This window comes from Mus caroli, chromosome 11 (genome assembly GCF_900094665.2).
Source record: "Mus caroli chromosome 11, CAROLI_EIJ_v1.1, whole genome shotgun sequence".
NCBI classification, from domain to species: Eukaryota; Metazoa; Chordata; class Mammalia; order Rodentia; family Muridae; genus Mus; species Mus caroli.
In genome coordinates, this window is record NC_034580.1 from 102455065 (window position 1) to 102466257 (window position 11193).

The 11193-nt window shown below is 47.9% G+C and overlaps 1 protein-coding gene across 7 annotated transcripts in view; it reads right to left on the reverse strand.

The window, feature by feature from the left end:
* The window catches only part of Tex2 (testis expressed 2), a 109467-nt gene that overhangs the window by 49540 nt on the left and 48734 nt on the right, over positions 1 to 11193 (reverse strand). The window lies entirely within an intron of this gene.

Below are 11193 nucleotides of genomic sequence, written 5' to 3' on the forward strand. Positions count from 1 at the left end.
GGAACTCACTTTGTAGACCAGGCTGGCCTCGAACTCAGAAATCCGCCTGCCTCTGCCTCCCGAGTGCTGGGATTAAAGGCATGCGCCACCACGCCCGGCTACATGTTGGATTTCTTGTCTCATTAAATTGGAAACATTTCCTAATTTTCCTTCCACAAGCTATTTAGAAGTATGTTTCATTTTCAAAATTTTGAGAATTTTTAGGATATCTGTTACTGACTTCCAGTTTAATTACATTATGGGCAGAGAACATTCTCTCTACACTTTCTCTTTTGTTAATGAGCCAACATTTGTTCATTTCTTGCACTTGAAGTACTTCTGATGGCACCCGTGGCCTGGGATTCCTTGCCACAGTCCTTAGCCACTATACAGCTGGGGTTTCCCCTCTCCACTCTCCTAGTTACTTGTTGGCGCTGACCATAATTAGGCTGACTTGGTGCTGAGCACAGGGCCTCTACCATTCTGAGATATGCAGGTTTGTCACAATTGGACACAAATAAAACAAGGGGCTGGGAGATTAAGGCCATGGCAGCTTCATGAACTCCATGTTCGAGGGATCATGGACAAGAGAGGCCTCCAATATCTCTTCAAAAGCAGAATTAATGTCCCCTACGGCGCCAGCAGCAATGCCTTGCCTAGCTATGACAGCAGGTTACAGAGGGGACTACATACATCTGGGACACAAGAGTCTCCACCTCCCCCCAACTCAGCAGGGAGAAAAGTAATTTCTTTCTTTTCTTTTTTTCTGAGAGTAAGGGTTGAAACAAGGTTTCTCTATGTAGCCCTGGCTGTCCTAGAACTCAACTCTGTACACCAGGCTGGCCTTGAACTCCCAGAGCTCCTCCTGCTTCTGCCTCCAGAGTGCTGGGATTAAAGACCTGTAAACGCCTGTTAGATCTCACATGCCAGGATTTTGATGACAGGTTTCTTCTTTCCTTTAGTGTTTTGAGAGAGTTATTATGTACACCAGTCTGGCCTCCAACTTGAGATCTCCCCATCTCCACCTCTCCAGCATTTAGATTTGCACTGTCAAGTTCCAAGATTAGATACACACGCTCTTGTGCTCAGCTATCAACAACGGTTCTATGTGGCTTCAAAACCAACCCCACTGCGGTCACTGAGCAGAGGCTTCTCCAAATGCTTTCCTCTCTTTAAATGCCTACTCATCTGTAGGGAAACTTCTATCAAGTTTTTAGCTTATTTCTCTGCTTTTCAGATTGGAAAATAAGACAACACACCAAAGGTGTGAGATCTGGCTGAACACAGTCTCTGTGCACAGGTTTTGTTATCCTGAGCCCTCTAAGGACCTGCAGATCAGTTCTCTTCCTAGGTCAGTTCCTGTGTAATATGGTGAACAAAGCCATCCTTCCCCACAATGCTTCTGGGTAGCCAGAGAGCAGGAGCTCAGCCCAGGAGCCTGAGGAACAGGCCCCTCCTGGGCTCTGGCTCCACTCAGCAGGACCAAAGTTCAGGGATGAGTAAGCAGTTAGCCTCTGCTGACAGCTCTGACAGATACAGGTCACACTCCATGTTCTGACAAATACCAGGGCAACCTGATCCAGAGCAATGCAAAGGAAAGGAGTTTGAAGCCGAACTACACAGATCAAACCTTACTACTCTAGTGGCAGAGGCAAGGAGCCCAGGCCATGACTGCCCTGGGTACAGCCTGCTTCAACATCTGTCCAGTCTGACCCAGGCAGCATCCCTCCCATCTTCATCTCCCCAGCTGCCCAGCTGCCATGGTCTGCTCATTTTCCCTTCCCTTTCATCTCCCGATCTCCTCCTTCCTGAAATGCCTTCGTCCTTTTATTCTAGTTGAAGCTAAAGTCCACAGCTTCCCAACAACAGGGAAGCCACCAGGTTCAAGACTCGGATGGCACACGCACTGTGGACAACCTTGGTTAGCTTTAGGAGACCCTACGTGCGTGCTCATATTTGATTCTGTAGAAGACTGTGGATAAAACGCCCTGGCCACCCGCAGTGTCAGCAAGTCTTCCCAAGAATCTGGCAGCTCAGGTTCCAACCTGCCAGCGACAACGTGGGTGCTGCTCAGCCCTCAGCCCCACTTTTCCATCCTGTAAAGAGGCTCAGCCTAGCTTCTTGCTTTCCTCATCCCAACCTATAGTCTATGTATAAACCACAGCATTGCTCCATGCTGACAGAACTCGGGGAGCACAATTCACACAGTGAGAAGGAACAGTCTTAAGCACAGTGAGAAGATACTAATGAATACTCACAACAGCACCTGGCATCTAGGCTCTTATTGTGTCCTAGAACTTCATGTGTACCACGTGGCTTACCTACACCAATTTCCTACAACCACATTCGAAACAAAGCTCAGAACAGGGTGAATGACCTGCCTCTTGACGGAGACTGGTACAGCTGGGACCTGGCCTCAGATCTAGCTGACTGAGGTGTGGCCTCCAACCATGGCCCCATGACACGGCCGATAGTCTGGGCAGTGCCTTGCCAGCCTTCAGGTCAAAGCAAAGCTGACGCCTTCTCTGCTCTGGACCTGTTTTGATTGCTTTACTAAACTGCCAGCTCCACAGAGCAGGGAGAACAAGGCCCACCTCAGTCCCAGCAATGTCTCTTGACCGAGCATACGACTGAAGTCTGACTCCGAAAACAGCTCAGAGGGTTAAATGAAATCCTTGGAGCTCAGGAGCGAAACAGGCTGCCCCAGCCCATAACTCCGAGGCACTCCTGGAGACCCACAAAGGAACAAGCTCAACAATTACTTGCAAGGAGACTCCGTCACTGTAATTCCTCAAGGAGAGGAATCAAAGTAAAAGACACGAAACTGCAGAGTAAGAGAGTAAGAATCCTGGAGCGACGGGAACTGCTGCTGAAGCCACGTGACACGGGAACCTGGGGCAGACAAGCCTGGGGCTTAGACCAAGATGCTGGCCCGAATCAACTCAGCCTGACCCCCAAGTTTGCCTCTGAGACACCACAATACTTCAAACCAGGTCTCCCTTGCAAAATGCAGTTTCCACGTTCAAACCTAATCACCTCTTCCTACCATGAGCCCACCCAAATTCTCCCGGTACTTGACTGACACCCTGGGTTAGGCTGCATGTGAAATCTCTACACTTGAGCAGTCAGATGCACAGCGCTCAGAGTGACATGCCCCCCACCCTCCATGTTGCCCCCTCCTCCACTGCCCCCTGCACACCCATTCTAACATTCTTAACCCTAAACATAGCGGGTGGGGTATTTCTCCAGCTTTATTTTGTTATAGGCATGGGAGTGGGCACAAACAGCACCGGCACAGGTCGGTGTCGCACTCCAAGGGCCTCCTGTCGTCGTTCCACACACACCACTTAGATGTCACATAAGCCTTGCTTCTTTCTGAACCTGGAACTGTTTAAATGGAGACCGTGCATGCCACTGGGACAATGACCAGTCATAGGCAGCAGCTGTCTGGGCTGCAGTCTGGACCTGGGACAGCATTTAGGAAAGGTCAGGGGTTTCTCTTCAATTCTCTGCTGGACTCAGAAGCCCCGTTTGGCTGGAAGTACAAACCACAATCTATAAAGAGGGCCATTTAATCCTGGGAAAGATTAAAAGCTACAATTAACCTTTTGCAAAATAATAAAGTCTGGAGCAGCTACTATTGTACTTGCTCCCAATCACAGTGCCAGGGAAGGGTTCAAGGCCAGCACTCTGGGCTCGGCTGGATGCTGGGCTGGCCAGAGGTCAGACCTGACCCTTTGGCCCCAGGAAGCGATGAGAGTCCTCAGTGTGGCTGGCGCCTGGGCTGACAGCAGAAACTGCAGCATGCTCTTCCCCTGTGGCTGCGCTGGCAACAGGAACTGCCTGTCACTCAGATCCCTGCTCATCCCCAGAGAAAAGTGGCTTTGAAGCCAGGGCTGCGGCCACTGCTGCTGACGCTCACCTCCAAAATGTACGCACAGGTGGCTGAATTTCACCTGCCCACAAATGCCACACAAACAGGACTTTGTACTTACTGAGTTTAGCCCCTTCTGATATACTGACACTTGGGAACCAGAGTCACCCAATACAAGACCATCAAAGATCCTAGGGTTGGAGGACAAGGAACAACTTTGGCGCAAATTTAACTTTACCCCAGAAAAGGCAAAGCAAACCTGCAGACACAAAATTCATCTTATAAATGATAGCCCCAAGGAGACAGCCAGTATTTAAAATACATGCTACCCACACACACTCCAGAGAACGAGGAGGGGTCCATTAGCGGAGGGAAGGGACAGCATCAATACTGCCCACATCCCCCCCTAACTGCTTCAAGGTCACAGCTAAGCCACAAACTGTGGGACATGACCTTTATCTGGGCCTTTTATCCTTCACAGGGACATCTCCCAAGCTCAGGTGAGTTTTTAACTGTGATGCAGTTTAAATTATAGTGCAGTGGCAGAGTGCAATAGGGTAGGAGATAAGAAACTCTAAAATTAGGCAAATTAAATGATCTCAGATGAACCACTGAGATAACCAAGGCCCTATTTATATTCATACATAACAAACATTGGCTCATATAACTTCAACGCTAGCTTGTTAATAATAGATGAGCAAACAAGTAAGAAAGCAGCCCCAAGCTTTCCAGATTGCCTGTCCCATCAGTCGAGGAAGTTTTGAATACCCACCAACTCTATCTACCTTTACCTACAAGTCACACAATATACACAGGAGAAGCAGAGCAAGAGAAGACAAAATTAGCCTTTTTGTCAATTTTTACTACATTGTCATGCTATCTTTTAAGCTTTTTAATTTTGCTTTTATGTTTATATATAATAAACATCAGATCATATCTCATGTGTGTGTGTGTGTGTGTGTGTGTATACAGAGTGTGTGCAGGTGCTCACACAGGCCAGAAAAGTGTGTCAGATTTCTTGTAGTTACAGATGACTGTTGGAGGTCCAATATGGATGCTGGGAACTGAACTCAGGACCTCTAGAAGAGCAGGAAGAGCAGAAGAGCTCTTAACCCCTGAGCCATTCTCCAGTTCTCAGCGTTTGAGTTTGAGACCAACTTGGCTTCTAGCTCAGGATCTTCTTCCCTCGGTCTGCCGAGTGTCAAGTATCAAGTCTGCCTCAGTCTGTCCAAAATTACTCTTGGTGTTTGTTGTTATAATTTGATTTTTGTTTTTAAGACAGGGTCTAATATAGCCCAGGCTGGCCCTGAACCTGCGATGGAGCTAAAGCTGGCCCTGAACTCCTGGTTTTCCTGCCTCATGAGTGTTGGGATTACAGGCATGAACCATTGTTCATGGCTCTCAAAATTATTCTTTTATATATCAAAACCCAAGCCTATATTTTAGGGAACCTAATTATTAAAATGATCTGTCTCTTTTATTATATGTAACTCACCCAAAGAAAGATTTTCCAAAAGTCATCTTCATTAATCTCTGCAAAGGCATGAATATAATTTTAGCCAAGCTTCTAACAGCTTTCCCTCTGGAAGCGACATCCTACCGCTCTGCATGTTGGTAATTTATGTCAGATAGGAACTTGCTCATACATATAACTCAAAACTGCATCTGAGTCACACTCCAGCATAAATCCGAGAACCTTACGGAATCTTGAGGAAGTTCATTATAAACAAGTGGGAGAGCTGGCACACAAAAGTGAGCTGAATGAAATGTGCTCCTGGCCCAGGGACAGGGCATGCTCAGAGGAGGAGGGCATCCCGTTTGGTTAGGAATGCTCAGTAGCCATCCTAAGGGTGAACAACGGGCCTCAGGCTTCCAGGTCCTGACACTCTCATCGCTAGGGCTTCCAGCCGGGACATCTAGCTGGCCACTCCAGAAGCATATGCAAAAGAGGGGACCTGCACTGTGACTCTTGGTGCCTATAGCACATGGAAGCTGCCCTGAGCTGCCTCACTCACTCAGCCCACCAGGTTTCAAGTCTGGTAGTGGCTCTGGCCTTCATGCTTAGGCGCCGCTGGGCTGGTGCCCAAGGCAGCCCTGCTCCTACTGGCTGCTCCTCACTTGCCTGATTCCCATATTTTAAAACAAGCCAGGGAGTTCTGTAGCCTTAGTGACAATTCATGGGTCCCACAGAGGCAAAGGAATTCTTGTGCTCCAGTCAGTATGGCTGATGACTAGTCGGGCTAAGAGCTAATGGTGGCGTATTGTGGTCCTACACAGTCACAGTCACTTTGACAGTAGCTACCACTTGGCTGCAGATTGGCCTTTTGGATTAGTGACCCCATGCTCTCTGTCACAGCACTATGGTCTCTGTGTGGCTAAACATGTTAATTTATTGTGTACATGTGTGTACGTGCATGTGGACTCCAAGCTGTCAGGCTTGGCAGCGCATCACCTTACATGCTCACCAGCTCACTGGCCCTGCAGCACCTTGCTTGAATACAAATGTCAAAGGTGTATACCTGACTCAAAATTTACCCAGAGAAGGCACAGAGCATCTTTTTCTCTCCCTTCTCACAAAGTGAAATCACAGAGAAGGGATACTTCTTCCTTAGATTGTTCACAAGGCCGATAATGGAGCTACACCCTGTCCTACGAAGGCTCTGGGCATTTCCTAAGTCACTTCCTTCTGTCAGTGACAACCTCCAGGACCCCGGGAGCTGAAAAACATCTGTTTTAGTCCAATAGTCTGTTAATTTTTTGTTGAGACAGAGTTTCCCAAGGTAGCCCAAGCTGGCCTTGAACTTGTGTCCTCACGCCTCAGGCCCACAAGTGCTAAAACAGTTGAAGGCAACTCAGCTCCAGTTCAGCCGGTTCATGGGTCACAGGTGGAAGTGGCTTATAGGTGTGTCCAACCCATAGCCCCGAGGGCATGCGTCCCAGAATAGCTGTGAGGGGGGGGGGGGAGGGCTCAAACCCGTTTGTAGATGACAAAGCCCTTCTGCAATGTCAAGAAGTTGCCCATCCCTGTCTGAGGAGATCTGGAGGCTGCCAGGTGCTATGGCCTATGGGAGGCTGGGGAGCGTCTTAAGCTTTCATACTTGTGTTCAACATTTACAATACTCATCTCTACAGAAGCCAGTTAGTATCACATACACAGAAAACACAAATCAGCTCATTCATAGTTCAAAGCAAACTACTCAAAAGTAGATATTTCTACTCACCAGACACAGGTTCACACGTGTCTTAGTCTGTTTCTGTTACTACCAACAAGATACTCAATCTGCATAATTTGTTTATTCATCCTATTGTTTGTTATTGGTGGTATTGGAGGTTGAACCTAGGACCCTCTGGCATACAGGTCTTTTTCTCACTACATTATCAAGATTGACCTCAAATTAACTTTGTAGCCCAGGTTAGCCTTGAACTTCCTACCTCTCTGCCTCTCAAGTGATGGAGTTACAGGTATGAACTACAGGACTCCCTGTATTCTAAACTGGCCTTTATGTACTTAGAATGATCTTTAGCCCTGGTTGTTCTGGAACTTGCTCTATAGACCAGGCTGGCCTAGAACTCAGAGATCTACTTGCCTACACCTCCATAGGGCTTTAAGTGCTAGGACTACAGGCATGTATTGTCATGCCCAGCTTCTAATTATCTCAACACAGTTACACTGAAAATTCCATTTCAACCTGCATTTCGATGGGAGCAAACCATGATCAAACCATGGCAACAGGCCCATTTTATAAAGGAACCAGTGTCTGGCTCCTGTATCACATCACAGGCGCAGAGCTGGCAGCAGAAGAGGACTTGGGCTTAGCTGGCTGGTGTAGGCCTTTGGGACCAGCCTTTCTGCTCACAGCCTGGCCCCATCCACTTCTAGCACAGTTCTGTTTCCTGTGCGCTGCTGTGTGATCACATGCTCCTGCCACCATGGACCAAAACAAACTAGCAAACCAGTCACTTGCTCTCCATGATGGACAACACCCTACAACTATGAACCCAAGCAAATCCTTCCTCCCTTTGGTTGCTTCTGTCACATAGTCAGTCTCAGGAACAGAACAAGCAATGAATACTGATCCACTGGCTAAACTCTTACTCAGGGACCCAAGCATGCATCCAGCAACGAGTTATCTATCACATGCCTACCACACAGCGGGAACTGAGGATACAAGGACGAGCTGATGAGCCCAACCTCTCTGCCTTCATGAAGCACAAAGAACACAAGCCAGACAATCAGCATGTGACTCCGGCTTGGAAGTCCAATCGGGTGAGACGGAAGCTGCCGGGCCAAGGCCCTTTCATTTTAGAGGCCTGTGTAAGTCAACTCACCCAGCAGAGTATGGAAGGCTGCAAGATGTCACTTGCAGGTCTAGACATCTAAGCAGGCATGCTGCAGGAAAGAACTCATTCTACCTACGACAGGGCTTGGCAAACTGGGCACACCACCACTCACTGCTCTGCTATCTGTCCTCAGAGGATAGAAGAGAGCAATAGATCCCCTGGGACTGGAGTTCCAAATGGCTGAGTTGCCATGCGGGTCTGGGAACAGAACCCGGGTCCTCTGCAGGAACACCCATTACTGGGCCACCTCTCTAGCACCTGGTGTCCCCCTTTCTAAACATCATTGCCACCAGGGTGGAAGCCAAGAAAAAAGCCAGGGAAGGCAGAGAACATCTGTTCACAGTGTCCCTGTCAGCAGCCACGATACCCCACGCGCACCGGCAGGAAGACAGTCTTTACCACATAAACCCCTCAACTTTGGCCAGAACCATGAGCAAAAATAACACCTTTTCTTTGTTTTGCTGAGCCAGGGTCTCAGAATGCAGCCCAGGCTATCCTCAAACTTACAAGCATCCTGCCTCTGCCTCCCAGACGCTGAAATTACAAGTGGGTACCACTAAATCTGACACTCTTTTCTATATTACCTAGCCTGGGGTATTGCATCACTAGCAATAGACTTTAACACTGGCTAAAATACCACTAGACAGCATGGCCATGAACGAGGAACAGCCTCTGGGCCTCCCTTCCTTCACCAGCACATACCCGAACTGAACAGGGTTGTGATACAATTCTAATGAGACAGTATTCTCACACCTAGCACCCTGCCTTTACTGTTCCACTCACTGGATTAAAACAAGCCAACTGTCGTGACATTTAAATAGCACTGTAATGTTGCAGCCTCTGGGTAGTTGGTAAACTGTCAACCCACAGTTGACTAGATCAACACTGAGACTGTCTGTCCTAAAGTTAAAACTTCCCAGGACAAATATCTTTCGTCAGTCAGTAGTTCTGGGACTGACACAAGCATCTTTTTTTCTCTTGGCTAAAGTTAGCACTAGGCCACTTAGAGCGTGGAAATCAGAAGGTCACAGCATCACTGTTTCGACAGTGGGGCCACCAGGCATGAGTCACTTTTGCTCTGCTCCACATATTCATGCTACACTAAGGGTGTCACATCCTCAGGAGCCAGCGCCAGCTTCCCTTCAAAAAAGAAACAGTCTCACAGCCAACTGTGTGGGGAAGCGTGAAGAGGTCAGGCTGTAACACGTGAGCACCTAGGTGACAAAGAGTGGGTGCATCTGCATGTGTGATGCAGACACTACACTCCAGACCTGACCGGAGCCAGATGACACGCCCAGGATGTGCCTGCCATGAGTTTCCCATGCTTCTTTGGGGATAAGGACAGAATGTAAAGAGAGGGGAAAACAAAAGAGACAGATCTTGGAGAGAGCCCCTCCATCCACTGCAGCAACAGCTTTCCTTTCTCATTTTTTGTTTTTTATTCTCAACAAAGAGAGATCGTGTTGTCATTTTCAGGGTATTCCTCAGATAGAAGGGAGGGGACACAAACCTAGAAATTTAACAGAGCCCAAATAAGCCTGTAACCTGAGGAGAGCTAAAGGTTACGGTCAATAGCATTCAAAGCCACTCCAAGCAAACAGAAGCCACCTTGAACGCCTGGACGGGCAGTACGGGGCTCTCAGACAAAGTCTAGATGTGGGCTTTTTCTGCAGAGATGTGCCACAGGAAACGGGGGGTGGGGGTGGGGAGGAGAGAGGGAGGAGTGTCACAATGGGCTCAAAAACATGGGATGAACAGACCCTGCCTCCTCACGTATAAAACTGGAAATACCTAATGCCAACAGAGGATCCTTGAAAACTATTATATGGCAGTGACCTTTAAATGTTCCTGATTCTATACCCTATATAACTATGTATACAAATAACTCAGAAACTATATCAATGACAATTATACGTTTAGAGTTTAAAATTTTTAAAATTATGTGCATATATGTGGGTTCCCCCAGAGCTGAAGTTAACGGCAGCTGTGAAGTGGCCTGACATGGTGCTGGGACATAAAACTCAAGCCTTCTGCAGGAGCTGCACTGCTCTCAATCACATCTCTCCAGCCCCACTGCCTGCTGTTTTGCTTTGTTTTGTGATGGTCTCATTACACAGCTGCATCCTGGAAATCACTATCTAGACCAGGCTGGCCGCCTGCCTCTGTCTTCCAAAGGCAGAGATCACAGACAAACGCCACCAACATGCCAGGTGACAACCATAGTTTTATGCTAAAAATCTTATGAAGTACACAAAACGGCCAGAAAAATGTAAATATGGAGAAATAAATAGAAACTTGAAATTCTAATATATTCATTCCAAAAGATCGTCTCAGGAGCCCCACCCCAAGAGGCCCAAAGCCTGACACATGGCATTCACAGTTGACATTTTTGTTCTCAGCCCACGTCTCACTGTGCACAGAGAGAAGCTAGCAGCAGGCGCCATCAGTGATAGTAATTGGTCTCTTTCCTCTTGGCCCTCTCCTGCAGTTCCATTGGCATCGAGCCTGATACCAGAATCTCCAGGTAGATAACCCTTCTAGGCACGGTGGCACACGCCTTTATTCCAGCAGTTGGCAGGCAGAGGCAGGCAGATCTCTATGAGTGCAAGGCTAGCCTGATCTACACAGTAAATTCTAGGACAGCCAGGGCTACATAGTGAGACTGCCTGAAAAATAAGAATATAGAATCCCAACATTCAGCAATGACAGATCCTCAAAATAGAGCAAATTGAAAGGCAGACCTAAGAGGAGCTAGCCAGAAGCGCTGCTCTCTGGGGCCGTGGAGAGCTTAAAAGCTGCCTGGTAAGTAAGTAAACATGGTCTACACAGCAGACTTCCAGATGAGCTGTTTGAGTTCCTGGACAACAGAGATATCCAAAGTCTTAGCAACACCCCAATGGGCTGGAGAGATGGCTCAGTGGGTAAGAGCACCCGACTGCTCTTCCGAAGGTCCAGAGTTCAAATCCCAGCAACCACATGGTGGCTCACAACCATCCGTA